Here is a 19,505-nt window from a genome sequence, read left to right on the forward strand (position 1 = left end):
TTATTCATGAGAGACAGAGAGAGAGAGAGAGAGAGAGAGAGGCAGAGACACAGGCAGAGGGAGAAGCAGGCTCCATGCAGGGAGCCTGATGTGGGACTCCATCCCGGGTCTCCAGGATCACGCCCTGGGCCGAAGGCAGATGCTCAACTGCTGAGCCACCCAGGTGTCCCAGGGGAGACTCTTAACTCAAGTTTAGTTAACAAACATTTTGTTCTGATTGATTAATGGGATCAAGCAGTTCAGCTTATCATTTATAAAAGAAAGGGAGTTTGTAGGGTCTGTGCCTGGCCCTGTCTTTCGTAATCAAGGGGACATCTAAGTCATGTGAGGAAGGGTGTTCTTTTTTGTTTTTAATTTTTTTTTTTGTATTTTTTTTATTGGAGTTCGATTTGCCAACATATAGCATAACACCCGGTGCTCATTCCATCAAGTGCCCCCTCAGTGCCTGTCACCCAGTCACGCCATCCCCCCGCCCACCTCCCCTTCCACTACCTCTTGTTTGTTTCCTAGAGTTAGGAGTCTCTCATGTTCTGTCTCCCTCTCTGATATTTCCCACTCATTTTCTCTCCTTCCCCTTTATTCCCTTTCACTATTTTTATATTCCCCATAGGAGTGAAACCATATAATGTTTGTCCTTCTCCGACTGACTTATGTCACTCAGCATAATACCCTCCAGTTCCATCCACGTCGAAGCAAATGGTAGGTATTCATCGTTTCTAATGGCTGAGGAATATTCCATTGTATACATAAACCACATCTTCTTGATCCATCTGTGGAATATACCAATATTCCATTGTATACATAAACCATATCTTCTTGTGTCCATCGACACTGAGGCTCCTGAGGAAGGGTGTTCTTTGCAGTAAGCTGTTTTCCAGAACACAGAGTGGGGAGTTTCCTGAACCTGTGCTGTTTTCCAGGAGCTCAGAGCTTGGGTAATTATATTAAAGGATATCATTCCATTTACATGACATTCTAAGCTATGGTGGTAGAAAGCCAAAGGGCCGCTGCCTGGGGCAGCAGTGGTGGGGTGAGGACTGGCTGCAAAAGAACACCAGGAGGGATGCCTGGGTGACTCAGTGGTTGAGCATCTGCCTTTGACTCAGGGTGTGATCCTGGGGTCCAGGGATCGAATTTCACATCGGGCTCCCTGCGTGGAGCCTGTTTCTCCCTCTGCCTGTGTCTCTGCCTCTCTCTCTGTGTCTCTCATTAATAAATAAAATCTTAAAAAAAATAAAAAAGAACACAGGAAACTTCTGGAGGTGATGGTTGCATTGTGTATACATTTCCCAAAATTCATGGAGGCAGACAGGTTTGGGATTGAACACCAGATCCATCCCTTGTGAGCTGTGAGGCAGGTATTGGACAACTGCTTATCCTCCTTAAGCACCATTTTCTACACTAGTCTCCACCTCATGAGACTGCTTGGAGCTTTAAAGCCACAAACCTAGTGGGAATTTTGTCATGTTAGCCTTATTATTCCACAACAATTGTGACTCCATTTCCCTTCATGTGTTTCTCAAGGGCAGTGTGATGTCTCAGAGAGAAAATGGAATTTCAAGGCAGGATATCGAGGCTGTGTGTTCTTTAGCTTCAGTGTTTTCAGATGTTAAATCTCGGCTCAGCTATGTTACAGTGTAGTTATGAAAATTAAATATGAACGTAGATGGGAAAGTGTTCATAAGCTAGTATCAGAAGTGCAAACAGGCTAATAAATGGGATGGATCATGAGTGTTCTTTTCCTTCATTATGCCTCTGTGTTTTCTGATTTCTTTTTCATAAAGAAGATGGATTATCCTTATAATCAGTAAAAACTTACAATTTCCATCCAGAAAAAGATGCTGTAGGCCTGGAGTAAGTCCTTAGATGTTTATTTAAAAAATAGGTATAGAAGAAGTGATTATATAGTTTATCTACTAAGGTCACTTTTGGAAGTCTAGTGGAGACACTGGACAGTTCCTTGTCTGGGTGATCAAAACAAATGTCCCAGTGAGTATCAGTGGCCATTCTGTGCCTCTGGCTCTGAGCCCCTGAGAAGGACAAACAGCTACCATCTAGAATTCCAGCTGGAGATATACTCTGATCATGAGGAAACATCAAAGAGACCCTCTTGGAGAAATTCATTAAAAAACGGACGACCTCTGTTCTCCCCTGATGGGAACATGATGATGGAGAGAGAGAGAGGTCAAGTGAAAAATCTAGAGACATGACAGATGAATGTATGATCCCAAACTGAGTCTTAAGCTGGAGGGAAAATTGCACAAAGGGCATTTTTAGGTGATTGGCAACATTGAAATATGGTCTAAATTTAGATAAAAGTATTTTACCAATGTTATTTTTCCCAAATCAGCAACTGAACTGTGTTTTTTTAATAAGAAAACATTCTTGTTCATAGGAAATCACACTGAAATATTCCTAGGCAATGAGGCATGATGTTTGAAATCTACTTTCAAAAGGTTCAGAGAAAATAAATTGTGTGTGTGTGTGCAAAGTCATTTATTGGGACTTTGAGAGAACACAATAAAGCCAATATAGTAAAATATTAAAAATGGATGAATCTTAATAAAGGTCTCAGGGGAACACTCTGAATTATTCTTGCAAATACTTTTGTAAATTTAAAGTTATTGTGAAATAAAGGTATTTAAAAATTCAGGAAGGTGCTAAGTGGTGATGAGTAATTGAACGTCAGGCTGTCATAAAGCCCAGATGGAGAAGGGGCTGCTGCAGCAATGAGCTGGAGACAGAGAAGCTGACTGTGGTTTGGAGGGACAAGGGGAGGGCATGCATTTCTCTTTTGCTGCTGAAATTTGGACTTTTAGGCTTCGCTGGGGTTGACAGCATGGGGTATAAGAATTATAGGGGTAGTTAGTGCTGAACAATCTGACTCCTCTTGTAACTAAGCTTGAGGAAAGATCAAAATCATCCACTAAGGGGTCATTGCCTCCCCAAAAGTAAGTTCTTTATGCATTATAATACCATTTGAAGATGCCAAGTGATCCCTGTAGAGGAAGGTGTCCCAGAACAGGCTACAGTTTCACCCTTTCCAGAGTCAAATGCAAGTCAGAGTATCAGGCTGAGTGCAGAAATACTGGAAAACACCATTTCTAAAGCATTGATGAGGTGCCAGGCATTGAGGTGGGCAATTAGGACAATGAGCTAGACTGAACGTGACAATACAATTGTGGTTCTCTCATTGCAACAGTACAAGCAAGAGACAAATCAGAGGTAGTGACTGCCTGGCATTCCATTTCCCCCATGGGATAGCACCAGGTGAGGATTAGGTGCATGAGGACAATAGTCTCATTGCTAAGGAGCTCTGAACTAAGGGCTACTATGTTTATGGGCATAGGGGCCAGAAAGGTAGGGTGAGGCCAGAAGTGGAAAGGTAGTCGGGGTGGAGAAAAGTTCCCTAGCCAAGGGCCCTCAATGTTCTGGTCTTAGTGAAGGCTCTGGGCTAGGAATGCAGATGTAGGTAAGATCATGGCTGGCCTGGCAGGGCTCAGGCCTTGACTATAGCACCCTCCAGGAAACTGTAATGCACGGCTGTGCACCAAGTGTGATGTGAGAGTGACAGCTTCCCTGCTGAGGCCCGCCACAGAAGGCCTTGTGTGAGTCAGGTCCAGAGACACAGAATCAACAGGAGGCTGACAAGTTCAAGATCTGCAGTTGACAGGCTGGAGACCCAGGAGACTCATGGCATTGTTCCAGGGCAAGTTAAAGTCCAATGGCAGGAGACAGTGTCCCAGCTGGAAAAGAGAGCGAGCTAGGGTCGGGCCTGAAATATCACACATAGGATTTTTTTTTTTTTAAATTTGAGCACAGTTCACACACAATGTTATTACTTTCAAGTATACATAGTGATTGAACAACTCCATAGTTTATGTTATGCTCACCGCCCTCTGTCACCATATAACGAGGTGATAATATCACCAGGCGGCCAGCAGACACATGAAAAGATGTTCAACATCAGTCATCATCTGGGAAATGCAAATCAAAACCACAATAAACTATCACCCCACACCTGTCAAAGAGGCTAAAATAAAAAAAGATGAGAAAGAACAAGTGTTGGCAAGAATGTGAGAAGAGGGAACACTGATGTACTGTTGGTGGGAATGTAACTTGGTGCAGCCACCGTGGAAAATAGGATGGAGGTTCCCCCCCAAATTAAAAATGGATTCCTTACATTCTTTGTGGAAGAACACCCGAGTGAAGTCAGGGACTGCTCTCTGTTGGGTGGTGCCGGGTTGCACTTTCTCCCTGTAGGAGCCCAGTATGGATCTTGGGGACTGCAGCTGGAATGCCCAGCCAGGCTTTCTCAGCTCCTGGGAGCAGGCTGTGCAGGGTGGCAGATGGGCTTTAGTGCCTTGCTGGTGCTCTGCAAGCTGGTGGTTATGTGAGCATCTCCTAGCTTCCTTTTGTCTCCTGGCTTCTGCAGAATAAATTGACACCTCAGGAAACTCAGAGTTGGGCATGTGCTTCTTGAGACTGCCCTGTGTCACCATTTATAGCTTGTGAGGAGGGGATTGCCATCTACTACTGTGAGTTGGAACCCTTGGTGAGACAGTTCTCAAGCTCCAGGCCAGTATAGGTGGTTGGGAAAAGTCACAGCTTGGAGACACAGAGAGGGCCTCCTGTGCATTCTCAGGGCATAGTTTAAATTCATTCATTTTTGAAATCATAAGGGTGGTGGGCATGATCTGCAGAAGATTGCAGTCCATTCATTGCTTTCAAGAGTGGGAAAAATATCCTTGGGTGATGATGAAAAGATAGTACACAGAGCAGAGAGACACACATGGCCGTGTCCACATGGAGCTATCTACCGTTCAGCTGCTTTGGAGCCTCAGACAAGGAATTGGAACTACACCTCAGTGTCCGTGTCCTATGATTTGCTGATTTTCATAGTACCTCGTTCACAGGGTTGTTGTGAGGAGTGACTAAGATGATGCTGGTAAAAGCACGAGACAAGTTGGACCCATTCTGAGTGCTGGCTGTAAATATAGGCGTATTCTATACACACATATGTCACACCTGCGTGTAAATATGCAGGGTACTATAAAATGAATATATGTATAGAGACATTTATATACAAAGGTGAAGTCTATTTGTGGTCCGAGTAGAATGAATCTATTTGCATGCTAGACAACAGTGATCATTTGGCCAAGCTTTCAAAGGAATGATACATTGAAAAGCGATTTGTGTATAACCATGGAAATGGACTGGTTTTCCTTCCCCAAAGACATACTTATCAAGGACAGAAGGATAGAAGCCTATGTTAGGCTTACTCACTGTGAGCTTAGAAGTGAACACTTCCCTAAGGTCAGGAAGTGAGAAGTGGAAGGTGGTCATAGTTGAAATTGCTGATGTTGTGTGCACACGCTCGGGGATTATGTGCATGTTATGTGGGACCTGGCCCATGGCTCTTCAGATCTCCTCTCCTCCAGACTTCTCTTCCCCCTCCATTCTTTTCTCTATCTCTCTGTTCTGTTCTCATATTTTCCTCTTTCTGTTTTGTCCTTTTCTGATGTTCGCCTCCTGGTTCCCTGGCATCTACACTTACTCATTTGAGAGTCTAAAAAAGGTAAGAAGAAAGCTGAAATATGAAGAAGCACTTCATATTTTTTAAAGATTTATTTGAGAGAGAGTGAGTGTGAGAGAGAGATAGAGAAAGCATGAGCAGGGGGAATGAGTAGAAGGAGAGGGAAAAGAAGAGACCTTGCTGAACAAGGAATCTGACACGGGGCTCAATCTCAGGACTGCAGGATCAAGACCTGAGCTGAAGCTCAGATGCTTAACCTACTGAGCCATCTAGGCATCCTGGTATGTCACTACCAAGTTCTTTTTTTATTGCTAGGAACATCTCCTCCTGTTCAAAAATGGCTGTGAAACTTGGTTCATGGGAAACACAGAAGGACTTGGAAAAGTATATTTCTTCTTGACCTGTTGCTGCTGAGTTGGAGGTCACCCACAGCAGTGAGCTGCTAAAGGAGGAAGAAAGAAACATCAGGGAATCACGGGGGCCACTGCTGTCCATCTGAGAGAATTTCTGGAATGTTCTTCAGTCACAGCCTCCATCAGGGCACTATGACTTCATTCTCTGCCCCCCACCCTAGAATGTCTTCCTCCCACTCGGATCCCAGCAGTAAGCTCCCAGGAGCTCACTTTAGCTTGCCTGGGGGTGCCAGAGACCTCTGAGCTCAGAGATTTCCACTCATGGTGAATTTATGGAGAATCTGGTCACTCAGGATAACAAGTGGAGCCTATTGTAAGTGGATACTAATGAAACTGGAGATTTTGTTGTTTTGTGGAAAGTGTTTGCAAATCTTCCATCAGATGGTATCATGAGTGCTACAATGCAGTGAGATGTGGATGCACATGCATTTTGCTTTCCAGAATGAGTTTGACATAAGATGCACTTAAATCAGTGGATTGATTTGGAGAGAACATTCCACATTGCTAATTTAAAAATCCCACATAGAGGTGCCTTGAGTGGCTAACTTGATTTCAGCTCAGGACATGATCTTAGATCTTGGCAGCAAGGCTTGCATAGGACTCCACACTCAGTCTGCTTGAGATTCTCTCTCTCCACCTCTGCTCTCCCAACTGTCTTTCTCCCAAATAAATAAATACATAAATAAATCTTAAAAAAATACCCATGTATATGAAGATGGAATGTAGGAAGAGAGGAGAAGTGAGAGAGGCATGTATGATACTTTGAATTCTGGTAACCTCTATTTTACACATAAAAGATAATTGATTTTTATTATTTCATTCTATTATTATTATCTTTCACTTTTCTCAAGCACTAGTGATGGAGGTAAGTGTGATGGATTTTACTATAGTATAGGCAATGAAAATCTAAATACCTGACTCTTCCTATTTACTTAGTTGCCACCCATTTATCTTCACAGCTAAAGAACTCATTTTGGAGTTGACTGAATATGACACTTAATTCAAAATGATTCCTCAAGTGACCAGAATTCTCATCATAGCAGCATAAAACTGTATGATACCTATTATTCAAAACACGGTGCAAAGAAACAAGTTATTCTGCAGAACGTGAGTCTGTGTTAAATGTCTTCATTTGAATGCCATTCTATGTCTGGCAGTTTTTGAATGCAGTTGTACTCATGTCAAATACTGCTGTTTGGAAATAATATGTTTGAAGTATAACAGTCATCTTTTTCTTGAATGTGCTGGTTTTCTCCTATTATCTTTGCTTAGGTGTTTTCCAGAGTCCTGCTTGAAATGTTTGGTTTCCTGAGTGTCCATCCTGAAATGGATTTTTCTCTTCCTCCCACATGTCTTGAGCACAAAGTAGCTGATCAGTCAGTATTTTACTGAGTGGCAGAGACAGGAATATCCAGACTTCATGTGCTAGGTGACTCCTCAGACACTAAACATTTGATCAGGAGACAAGTCGTTCATAGCCGGAAGTTGGGAGGACATCCTACATCTCATGGCTCTTCACACCATTGTCCTTAACATGGATGGTACCTGAGTGTATTGGGGAACCTCTGGGGCTGGATTGGACATGAGGGTCAAGTCTGAACAGCTAGACTTGAAACAGTTATAACAACTCTGTGTTAAGCTCTTTACATTTTAATCTCATTTGATATTCACAAAAACCCTATGGGTAGATTCTGTGATTATAATAGGAAGACCTCAGCCAACCCAGAGATGGGACCCAGATGATATACAGGGCTAGGAGGATCAAGTGAGAGTCTGGGAGAACTAGGCTGAAGGGAATGGCGCATTGCCTCAGATCTAGAGTATTCAGGTTCATGAACCAAAGGATCAGAGAGCTGTGAGGAAGCAGTGTGAGTGAGTCCAGGGCTGGCTAGCCCACTATGGGTGGTTTCTAAGTTTGAATTAGGGAGCTGCTTCCAATGGTGTACTTGACCAATGCAAGGGAGCAGAGTAAAAATCAGGAGGCCATTAGCTCACCTGAGCAGTGGCCAGGATTCATAGGGTTGTGCACACTCCCTTAGGCTCTAGAAGCAATAGAACTTCCCAGGCCTGCTCCACAATTCTGACATGAGCCATCTGGGACTCCAGCTGACTCATCTGCTCAGCCACTGGGCTCTACTCAGGAGGGTGGTGAGCAAGCAGACACTGGTTTCTGCACTGCCTTGCCTTCTCCACGTGTCACTGCAAAGCCACGAGCTAATATCCTTAGCATTTGTTGTGTGGCTTTTTTTGTTTTTTGTTTGTTTTGGTGTTAAGAGATAGCAGAAGCTTTGCAGGAACAATTATACTGTCAGTACTGTTTGATGATGCTGAGCTAGCTCCTTGCTGATCAAGCCATTACATTTCTAAATATCATGTGTCTGTGTAGCTTGTTTTAACTTCTGAGCTGTCTAGGGAGGGGATGACAAGTTGGTAGCATGACACCCTCTGTTCAGCTGGATGATGTTACTAAATGGTGATATTACCCCAACTCAGCCTCAAAATCTTTCTCAATGGAAATTCTGGGCAGCCACTTTTTATTGGTCATAATCACCTGCCTTTCTCCTGGAAAATGTGATGATATCTGAGTAACCAGGAATTGAACTTTTAAGAATATTGAGTTCTGATGGCTTCTTGGATTATAGCATTCCAATAATCAATTGTCAGTAGTTAATTTATCATTGGTATAGAGTTAGTTGTTGAATATATTACTCCTGTTGATTATACTTTTACTTTAGGACATCTTTCTCCTTCCTGCCTTTGTCCTCACCCCAAGTAGAGAAGATTCAAAATCAGCTACGATACAATTACTACAGTACTCTGTGCCCGTCATTCTGGTCAATGCTTCAAAGTCTTTTTCTCATTTATTCTTTGCAGCACCCTTGCAAGGTAGGCTGGAGTATTACCCTTACTGAAGGGATGAGGAGACAGGCTCAAACAACTCACTCAGAGTCACACAGTAGATGGCAAAAGGAGGACTGGAACCCTGATCCACTTGACTCCAATGTCTATTATTTGTCCTATGATCTGAACCCAGCTTGTTTGAAAGGCACATTCATCCTTTGTGCTTTGGGAGGAGCCTGGGTAGTGCCATCATCCATGTGACCAATCTGTTAGAGTGGTCTCCCTCCAAGCAAGGTGTCCCGGGATGGTCCAGAACTCACGTCAGGGCTGGATTAGAACCAGGACAAGTAGAGCTGACTGGAACAGGAGGCCAATCTAACAGGTGAGTTTTATGTAACAGAGGTGAGGGAGCAGCAGAAGCAGTGCTGGAAACTCCTGGCTCCTATTTTCTGAGGCACAGTTACTTTGTTGTATTTCATGGCAAAGGAGCATTGTTTTGATTGATTTTAGGTGGAGAGGGATGAAGGCACTGAGGCTGGCTGTGAAGGGGATTAAGAAATTTAAAGCTAGATTTGTTTTGGGGCTGGATTTTGGAATTCAGGAGGTTAACACCACCTGAGTTTAGGAAACTTGTCTTCTCCTGGCTCAAAATATTGTGGTGTTGTTGTTGTGTGTATGTGTATTAAAAAAAAAATCTGTGTGAAGACACCAGTGTTAATATTCATAATAAAAGCTAATGCCTATGAGTCTCTAATGGTCTGGGCTCTCTCTTTTTTCTTTTTCTTTTTTTATTATTAGCCTCAGTTTAGCACCCTCAGAGAGATTGTTAGACTCAGATCTCCTGTACCATTGCTGTGGGAATAGGCATTAATGTCATTCTTCTTTGGTTGTAAATCCAGCTTTTAAAAACAGAACATCGGCAACACTCTGCCCGTAAACAATCCCAAATACTATGTGATCACCACCTTGGCCAAAAAAATGAACATTAATGAGACTGTATCCTAGCCATTGGTACAAATGCTGCAGGTTCTGGGCATAATTTCTACTAATGATTGAATTATACGCTTGGGTTAGGAACAAATAATTTTACTCAAAACCTCATCACAGAGATTAAGCGGAGCATTCTTCATTTTACTTAAGAGATGTAGACAGCTCGATAAGGGACTCTGGGCACCTGCCATATTTCCCCATTTGGAAGCGATCAGTCCCTGACCTGTGGGCATTTACTTGGTCTCAGAGCAGAGGAGTGGTGTGAGTATATCTGACCTGTCGGGGAGAAACAATCATAAATCATGCTCTACCGACTGAGCTAGCCAAAGAGGGAGAAACAATTTTAAACTCTGTTAATTCTGCTGTGCTCCCTGAATTTGGAAAAGCCCTTTAGTGTGATTTTGCCTGGAAACCTGTGCCATCCTCCACAATCCGCGCTTTGCTCCCAAGATATCTGCTAAAGTGTAGTTTGGTGACTCCAGACTAGTGCTTTAGTGCTGGACAACGATTAGGGTGACACATTTCTTTTGGGCTATATCTGATTATTTTAAATTCTGAGATTTTTACAATGCCTTGGTGGAATTTCCAGGACACCAGGAGTTCTCACAGCCTTGAGAATGTTCTCTACTCCAAAGGGTATTACTTGGCATTTAGAGGGCTATATCTCTGCTTGAGAGATGGGTTTTCCAAGCCTATGAGTGGATATGAAGACCCCTCTTACAATTTTGCGGGGGTAGGTGTAGATGGTTTTGCCCATCTACAGAGATGTCCTGATTCTGTTTTTGACCTACCTTTGGGCTACAGCATTGAATCTGACCCTATAACTCCATTTCCTCCCTCGAGCTGGTTCCACTGCAGAGCCTTCTGTCTTCCAGGGGATGCACTGTAGTCATAAGAGAAGATTCAGCATCTTCTTTGTTAAGCATCATTGAAGCATTATGTGCTTTTTGTGTAGCAGTGTGTAAACTCTCTTCTGAAGAAAGGACTCATCTATCTCAGGGTCATTTAAGTACAACGCTGACAGTTTGCTGGTTACAGCGGTTCCTCAAAAGGGAGAGGAGGACAATCTCTAATTGTGCAGCAAAGGCTAGGGAATTTTGGATTACAAAGGGAATTTGAGCAAGGATCTCCTAGCACCTTGAGCCAAGTCATATTTTGTCTAGGTCCTCTGAGAAGCATGTGTCAGGGTGGGATGAAACAGGGGTGGGCTTTATTAGGGGGAGCTATTGTGTGAGGGAAAATGGGGAGAAAATCAAGGCAGGCTGGTAGACGCATCCTAGACTCTCATGCTGCTAGTCTCTGGAAGGTTCTGCAGGGTTGTTGGGGCTCACTGTGTCTTCAGGAGCAAGGCTGTCTGGGTCATTGGCTAAGAGAACCCTGGGAAGCTGTGCAAATGTGGGGATGAGGAATTTCAGCACAGCACCTTGGTCAGTTACAGTCCTGGCAGTTGGAGGTCCGTAGGGCAGGCATCTCCAGGGGTTGCCACCGTCCACTTCTTTGAGCTTCCCGTGTCCTTAACTTAAAATAGAGAACTTGCTTTCATTAAATGCCTATTTTGTTCCAGATGCTGGACACATTCTGGAATCATAAAGGAAACAGAGGTGGGGGCCACGTGCCCCGCAGCAGAGGTGCTTTCGTTGCCAGCCTCCCTCTACAGACCAGAATTTTATTATAGGCTGGTTAGCATGTGAGCAGTAGAGACCGAATTAGGTTCACAGGCAGCAAAACCTCTTGGCCTGTAATGTCCCCTGTCCCACTGCTACTGGTCATCACCGCTGATTATGGCTGGACACTGACTATGAGCAGCTCCCATCACTCAGGGATGGCTTATATCTTTGCTGCCCCTTCTCCCTGTGTTTTCCTCACCCTCTTTGACGAGGCACAATTCAGGAACTTTCTCTCACATTCCTCTGCCAAGTTTGTAACAGGAGGGAGCAGCCACTCATACCCTTGCCTAGTCGGAAATGAGATTCCCGGCTGCCCTTTCAAATCTTTGCAAAAGTTTACAGTGTCCCTCTGTCTTCTCTGTGGAGTGAGGGTCTCATGCTTTTTGAGAGACAGTGCCACATGTGTGGGGCCAGAGCCAGGCTGCCCACCTGCCTCTGAGTCCACTTTGCACCTGCTGGCTGCGTGATTTAGAGCACATTGTCCAAGTGCTCTGTGTCTCAGTTCTTATTTGTAAGTGGGGACAGCAGAACCTGTGCACCAGGACGTTGGTGTCCTGGCCCTTTTCAGTCCAGAAAACCATCTAGGTGGAGGAGCTGGTTCTCCAGAATTTCTTGTATCCTTTCCAGGCTTTTCCATCACTCTACTCTATTTTTCATTTACTCAGAGCTTGAGTCTTTCCAGGGAACGAGCAGAACAACCAAGAGACAATAGAACACAGGGAATCATTGGGAGTCATCGAGAAGAAGATCCATGGATGTCCATTTGGGCAGAACTTTCTCCACTGACTGCGTTTTCTCCATTTCCGGGCAGTGTTGCTCAGCTGCTCTTCCCATTTCTCTTCCCATCATGGGCCTGAATAAGACAAAAGGCAGACCAGAGCCCACTTCCAGCTATGCTCTGGGCATGGCCATGGAATTACTTCCTCCCAACACAGCTTGAAGGACTTTGAACTTACCAGAGATGGTTTTGGGGATAAGGTGCACTTGTCATCCTGACTTTGGTACAGAACCCGTGTGCCATGCATGAGGCTCCAGGGAGGTGAGATGCTTGCACACAGCCACACAGCTGGCCCAAGAAGAACTTAATTCTGCTGTTTAAACCCACTGCTTTCCCACATAATGTTAAATTGCCTCTCATGTAAAAATGTATTGGTATTTTAATAGTGGCTCTGGGAAGTAAATGTGTTGATCTCAAGGCATACCTGTGATTTTAAGCATCCAAGTGGGAGTGAGGACAGTCAGCCAGTGGAGGTCCCTGTCCCTCGCCATCAGGGTCTGTCCACACGCTGACCTGGGGCAGTTCTAAGAAGGAGCGCCTTTCATTGCATGGCTAGCATAGAAGAATTCCTATGGCCCTGCAGAATTTTAGGCCATTTTCTACAAGGACAGGCTCTTCACAGAATTGAGATCACCACAAGAAAATCTGCTTGGACAGTGGCGGCTAATTTTATGTGTCCACTTGACTGGGCCACGGGGTAACCAGACTGCTGGTTAGACATTACTTCTGGGTGTGTCTGGAAGAGAAGAGGGTTAAATGGGCAGATGGAGTAAAACAGATTGCCCGTGCCAGTGTCAGTGGGCCTTGTCTAATCCACCGTGGGTCTAAAGAGAACAAAGAGGCAGAGAAGGAGGGATTGTCTCTCTCTGCCTGACCGCTAAGCTGGAGTGTCATCTTCCCCCTCTGATTTCCTGGACTTGGACCAACACTTACACTATCAGCCCTACTGGTTCCTGGGCCATAGGACTCAGACAAGAACTTACATCATCAGTTTCCCTGGTTCTCAGACTTTTGGGTTTGGGCTAGAACTACACCCCGAGCTTTCCAGGGCTTCTACCTTGCAGATGGCTGAACTCAGTTAATTTTTCTGTTTTGATGCCAGAACCAGTATCCAATAAACAATCACTGTATGAACATCTCAAAACAAACTCTCCTTCAGTTTTCTGGGGACAGTTTCTCTGGGCAACATCATTTATATATAAACTAGGCAGCAATGTTTGTGACTTAATTTCAGGGACATGATAAATTCCTCCAGATTAAAATCTTTACTTATCTTATTAGACTTTATCCAACTCTTGAAATTGATTTCAGGTTTGATTGGATTGGCTTTCATAATGATAGACTGTCTAGAAGCATGCTACCTTTTCCTACCTATTCCATAATCCCTAAAAGACTGACAACAAACAAGTTAAAACTGAATAGAGATGCCACAATCCAAGATAAGATCACACACATGCTTCTGTAGAAGTTGAGAGCAACATCCAGGCCCTTTCTAATGTGGACTGGAGGAAGCAAGAAGCAGGTGGAGTCCCAGGGGAAACTGAAGGCTGGTTTGTGAGGGTATGATTGTGGTAGTCACCAGCAAGGTTCACTCTACCCCTTCTCCTTTCTCCACAATATTTGGGCTGTAACAATGTATGAGAGACAACAGATTCAATAAATGAAAAAGAGTACAGCTAAGGAAATGGAAATAATAGAACAATCAGGGTGTATAATTAGTTTATCAAAGAGGTGAAGGTTTTTGGAAAGAACTAGATCTCTCAGGGATGGTTGTCAGACTTCTGCAGTGACATTCTTAACAAGTACTCTCTTATATCTGGAAAAAGAAACAAAATGAAGCAAAATGAAGCAAAAGAAGTTTCTTCTTCTTCTTCTTCTTCTTCTTCTTCTTCTTCTTCTTCTTCTTCTTCTTCTTCTTCTTTTTGAGAGGAGTGGGTTCCATCATCCCATGACCCACTCATTCATTCAACATGTATGTTGAGTCCCTTCCAGGAGTCATACACTGTTCGAGGTGCTGGGATACGGTGAAGAACCAGACACACTTGGTCTCTGTTGTAACAGATCTTGCAGTGGGAGGATGGAAGGAGATACACTGTCAGTTGATAACTGAAGCAATAAGAAAACTTGGGAGTGCCATGTGTAAGAAGTGAAGCAGAGCAATATCATGGAGAATGTGTATCAATTGGCTTAAGATGAAACTTAAGTGACATCTGAAGCTCAAGAAGAAGTCAGACATGTGAAGGTAAGGAAAGAAGAACAGTAAGTGCAGACTCCCTGGTTGGTCTGAGGAACCATAAGGCTGGTATTCTTAAAACCTAGTGGGTGAAGGGAGGTGGGCTATGGAAGTAGACTAGGAAGATGGGTAAGGGACCAGGTTCACCTAGGACTTTGTGAGGTGAGAACTAGCTCATTGTGCCATTCTAAGCTAAGTTGTTATTACCCCAAATTTTTTTTCAGTGCATAGCACTGTGAAGCTAACATGATAAATCCAAGCTCTATGGAGGTAAAACTCACCATGGGCCATAGAAGGCTCAATGTGACACATTGCAGGTTTGGTCATGGGGAGAACACCACTAGATGAGAACAGAAAGACCTCTTACTTTATTTAAGGAATAAACAGCAGCTTAAACTAAAAGCAAAATATATGACCACAGGAGCAAAGTTAAAATTGCTGCTTTTTAAAATATATCATTAAGGAAAGTAATAAGCCACAGACTGGAGGAAAATATTAGCAACACGTATACTTGGCAAAGGATTTACATCCAGAACACATAAAGAATGCCTGTAAATAAGTATGAAAGAGAAACACAATTTAATAACAAAAAATTGGGCAAAAAAACTTGAACAGATACTTCATACAAAAAGATATGGGAATAGCCCATAAGCACATGAAAAGATACTTGACTGTATAAGGAAAATAAGAAAGCATAATCATTAGGAAAATATAAATTAAAACCATAAGATACCACTGCAAACCCACTGGAATGTGCTAAAATTAAAAAAGACTGATAACCTTAATCATTGGCAAGGATGTGGAGCAAAGAGTACTCACAGACATCCTCGATGGCAGTGTAAAATGGCACAGCCACTTTGGAAATCTGTTTGATGGCATCTTGGAGAGTTAACCACACACCTTCCCAATGAGTCAGCAATTCTGCTCCTGGGTATGGCCCAAGACAAACAACATTTACCTACAAAAAGACTCATACAAGAACATTTATAGGAGGTTTACTCACATCAAAGACTGGGGATAATCCATACTTCATCAACAGGAAAATGGATAAGCAAATTGTGGTATATTTACAGTCATTTACTTGTGTGTCCCTTGGTGTGGCTCCACTCTAGTGCAGTTAGGTCTGTACCTTGTAGTAGCCAACACTGTCCTATAGAAGAAACACTGTTAAGGAAATGAAGTGATCACTCTAATATTGTTATTACCACTAGATCAATTGTAGATCAATGCATCATTAATTTATAAAGTTTGAGCTTTTTTTCTCTTTCTCACTGTTTCTTTTCTTTTACTCCCTTTCTCCCTTCTTCCTGGATTTTATTACATATATATTTCAGACAAAGTATCAGACAGCTCCAAGACCATACTCAGATTCTACTTACTACTTGAGATGGATGTATTGCTTGCCAAAGACTTTACTGCTTACAGGAATAAATTCATCTAGAGCCACTCTATGACCTCACAAAGGAATCAGTACACTGGCTTCTTAACCTGATATCCCCACTTTTGCAGTTTCTGCCCTATCAGTAACTAAACACACAGCACTATTAAACTTCCTAAATGACCAGTTAACTGAAAATCCCATAGACCCCTTCAGGAGAATCCTAATTACCTAAAGGATAAAGTCCAAATTTACTTCCCATCTAAGACTTGCAATGATAGACTCCCACATTCTTGTCCAGTTTTACATTCTGAAGCTGCTCTATCCCAAAGCAAAGATGGACTCCACGTTGTCCCCACCTACTAAATATATTTGTAACTCCAAACATTTGTTAACATTCTCCCTCTTGGAATGCCTTTGCTCCCTGTCCCACATGAATCCTACCCCACCCACCAAATATTCAGCCCCAGTGCCCCTTTTTCTAGAAAGCCTTTCCTAATGGTTTCAGTTCTCAATGAATCTCTTTACTGATTTTTTCCCCATGTTTATTGCTTAAACACTCTCAAGTATGGGATCCCCGAAAACATCTAAACTCACCTTGACCTTGACCTGAGTAAGGGCTAGAGCTTGCATAATTTGAACTTCCCATTGATGCTAATGATAGGAACACTTAGATTTCTTTAGCTGCCAAGCTGTGGGGTAGAAGAGGAAGAGGGTATAGTGGGGCCTGAAAGCTGTCAATAGACACTAAACATGGAGTCAAACTCTGCATTTCACCTCTACTCAACCCTCTCATTTCTCCTTCTTTATCCCCTTCACCATCTAAAGAATCCTATGAATAGTCTTCTCACATATGTGAAGAGGACTGAGGGAATACAGTACATTGAAGTTGTTATACTCAATGTTCTTAAGAATTCAGTAGAAATTCTAGTGTGTAATACTAACTTTAGAAACAAAACACTAACCTATGCTGTGGTGGACAGACTCTAAGATAACCCCCATTGACCTGCCTTCTGCTCTTCATGCCCTCTATATAATCTCTCTCCCCTTGAGTGGAAGCAGATCCTACAACTTCCAGAATGTGGCAAAGGTCAAAGGGTTTCTCAGATGCAATCAGGATCACAAAGAAGTTGATTATGAGTTAATCAAAGGGGAGATTATCATTGGTGGACCTGATGGGAGACTCCCTTTGCTGGCTAAGGTGCCTTTTAGGAGGGAGTCAGCTGAGCTGCTGGAAGTCTCTAGGAGCTGAGATTGGCCTCTGGCTGACATTCAGCCGGTAATTGGGATGCTCAGTCATACAACTGCCAGGAGATGCATTTTGCTAACAGCCTGTGTGAACTTGGGAGTGAATTCTTCCCCGTTAAGCCTCCAGATGAGAATACAGCCCAGCCAACATCTCGATTGCAGCCTGGTGAGATTGTGAGCAGAGGACTCGACTAAGCTATACCCCAAATCCTGATCCACCTAAACTGTGAGATAATAAATGTGCATTGTTTAAAGCGATGAAGTTTGTGGCTATTTGTTATGTGGTAATAAAGAACTGATGTATATGTGTTGAAGTAGTAGTTTACTCTCTTAAGGTAGAGAATGGAAACAGTATCTCAAATTTCCTTAAGAATATAAGAATAAAAGCAGTCAGTGTATTTGGTGTATTTAAGGGTATTTAGCAGGGTGTCCTTATTATACAAAAATGGATTGGCCACTGTTTCAGTACCTTCTGCATTTCACTCTCTAAGGAATATTGTCTTTCCTGTCCAGGTTTCCCTTGTCAAGTCCTCATCACCTTGCATATAGCGTAGGCAAGCAGCCACGAGTGTCTGGCCTCCTGACTCAGTTCACAGATGGCACAAATATTATCTACCTGTAATGGGAAGACTCTAATTACACACTAACAATTGGATCCATTCCAGTCTTATAACATTCTAAATTATTTGCATCAGAACATAACCCCTAAGAACCATTTTCAGATATATGGCACCATAAAACATAACCCAAATTAACTTGGCCATGAGCTTCATACCCTGTCACTGAATGTTTGCTTGCTAATATTTGCATAACTCATTACCACCTTTTTGTGTGTTTAGACAATGTATTGTTCATTTCTCCCTGTGATTAGCATTTTATTTAGATACAATCTTTTCTCTGTTATGTGGCATAGTCCCTCAGGCAGAGGCTTGGGGCAGTTCCTTACTACGTACTTGCTTATGGGGTGGATGACTAGCCTGTGGCTGCCTTCTGGGTTGCCTAAGGCAATGACTATGTATTCTGAAATGAGTCGTAGTTAATAGTTTTTCTTTTGCATAAGACTCTCTCTACCTGTTTGGGGAAACAAACTGAAAGCTGTTGGAGGGGAGGTGAGTGGGGGGATGTGATAACTGGGTGATGGGCATTAAGGAGGGCACTTAATGGAATGAACACTGGATGTTATATGCAACTGATAACTTACTAAATTCTACTTCTGAAACTAATAATACACTAAATATTAATTAAATTGAATTTAAATTAAAAAATAGTAAGCTCTTCTTTCAAAAACATTTTTTTTTTTTTTTAGTTTGCAAGGACAGCACCTCCCCCCACCTAATCAATCTGCCCAGCACTATTGTGGTAGACCCTACATGAAAACATAGCTTAAAGCTTCCTTTGCCTACTCAAAATGATCTATATCCTTACTCTCATTCAAGAGAATAATTTCTAGGAATGCCTGGGTGGCTCAGCTGTTCAGCGTCTGCCTTTGGTCTGCCTGATCCTGGGTCTGGGGATCGAGTCCCACATTGGTCTCCCTGCATATGGAGCCTGCTTCTCCCTCTGCCTGTATCTCTGCTTCTCTCTCTCTGTGCCTCTCATGAATAAATAAATAAAATCTTAAAAAAAGAGAGAATAATTTCTAGAGAAGGTAAAAGGGAGAATATATGTTCAATAAAATTATGAGTAGGCCAAAGTCTACTTGGTGACTAACCCTATTTTATGACCATTTATTCTCTGTGGGAATCCCGCCTGGCATCTGTATTAGTTAGCTAGCACTGCCATAACAAAATATCATAGACAAGATGGCTAACCAACAGAAATTTCTTTTCTCACAGTTCCAGGGGTTGGATTTCTGAGGTCAAAGTATCAGCAGGTTTCTTCTGAGGCTTCTCTTCCTGACTTGTGGATGGCCACCTTCTCACTATGTTGTCATGTGGCTTTTATTCTGTGTGTGCGTATCTGTATTCTAATCACATCTTCTTATGAAAACACTAGTTGTACAGGATAGGACCAAGCCTAATGACCTCATTTTAACTTAAGAACTGCCTGAAATTCCAGTCTCCAAATACAGTCACATCTTGAGGCATTGGGAGTTAAGGGATTCAATGTATGAATTGGGGAAGGGCACAATTTAGCCCCTAGCAGCATCCCACTTAGAATCCAATTTCAGCAACATAATGAAGATTGACTCTGGAGGTGGAGGAGCTCCTGGAAACCTCTGAAGTGATAGGTACAGAATTGGTTTTCAGGGTTGGCCAAAGTCTCCTCTGGACAGTGAGTCAAGAATGGCCCATGGCCATTCTCAGAGATTGGATCAATTGAGGCAAAGCCAATGCCAGTTTTCTCCAAGACCCAAGAAGAGGCAGTAGAAACCCAGAATTCATATTTTCTTTGAGGACACTTCAGAGGTGTTCACAAAGA

At 42.9% G+C, this 19,505-nt stretch overlaps 2 long non-coding RNA genes across 5 annotated transcripts; one reads left to right on the top strand and one right to left on the bottom strand.

The window, feature by feature from the left end:
- Nucleotides 1-1,201: 1,201 nt before the first annotated feature.
- On the bottom strand, nt 1,202-17,237 carry LOC125754141 (uncharacterized). 3 transcript variants are annotated; one of them, XR_007407631.1, is made up of 5 exons: nt 16,802-17,235; nt 16,434-16,528; nt 15,462-15,608; nt 4,184-4,429; nt 1,202-3,746 (listed from the first exon to the last, which is right to left on the bottom strand). It is a non-coding gene; the product is annotated as an uncharacterized LOC125754141 (long non-coding RNA). The 3 variants fall into 3 exon arrangements; XR_007407633.1 differs by lacking the exons at nt 1,202-3,746; nt 4,184-4,429 and adding exons at nt 9,913-10,056; nt 10,572-12,300 and having other exon boundaries at nt 16,802-17,237; XR_007407632.1 differs by lacking the exons at nt 1,202-3,746; nt 4,184-4,429 and adding an exon at nt 9,913-12,300 and having other exon boundaries at nt 16,802-17,237.
- Nucleotides 6,084-17,338, top strand: LOC112661815 (uncharacterized). 2 transcript variants are annotated; one of them, XR_007407629.1, is made up of 4 exons: nt 6,084-6,262; nt 6,909-7,056; nt 14,218-14,467; nt 17,038-17,338. It is a non-coding gene; the product is annotated as an uncharacterized LOC112661815 (long non-coding RNA). The 2 variants fall into 2 exon arrangements; XR_007407630.1 differs by having other exon boundaries at nt 6,086-6,262; nt 14,287-14,467.
- Nucleotides 17,339-19,505: the final 2,167 nt, after the last annotated feature.

The sequence above is a fragment of the Canis lupus genome, chromosome 31, assembly GCF_003254725.2.
Source record: "Canis lupus dingo isolate Sandy chromosome 31, ASM325472v2, whole genome shotgun sequence".
Lineage (NCBI taxonomy): Eukaryota > Metazoa > Chordata > Mammalia > Carnivora > Canidae > Canis > Canis lupus.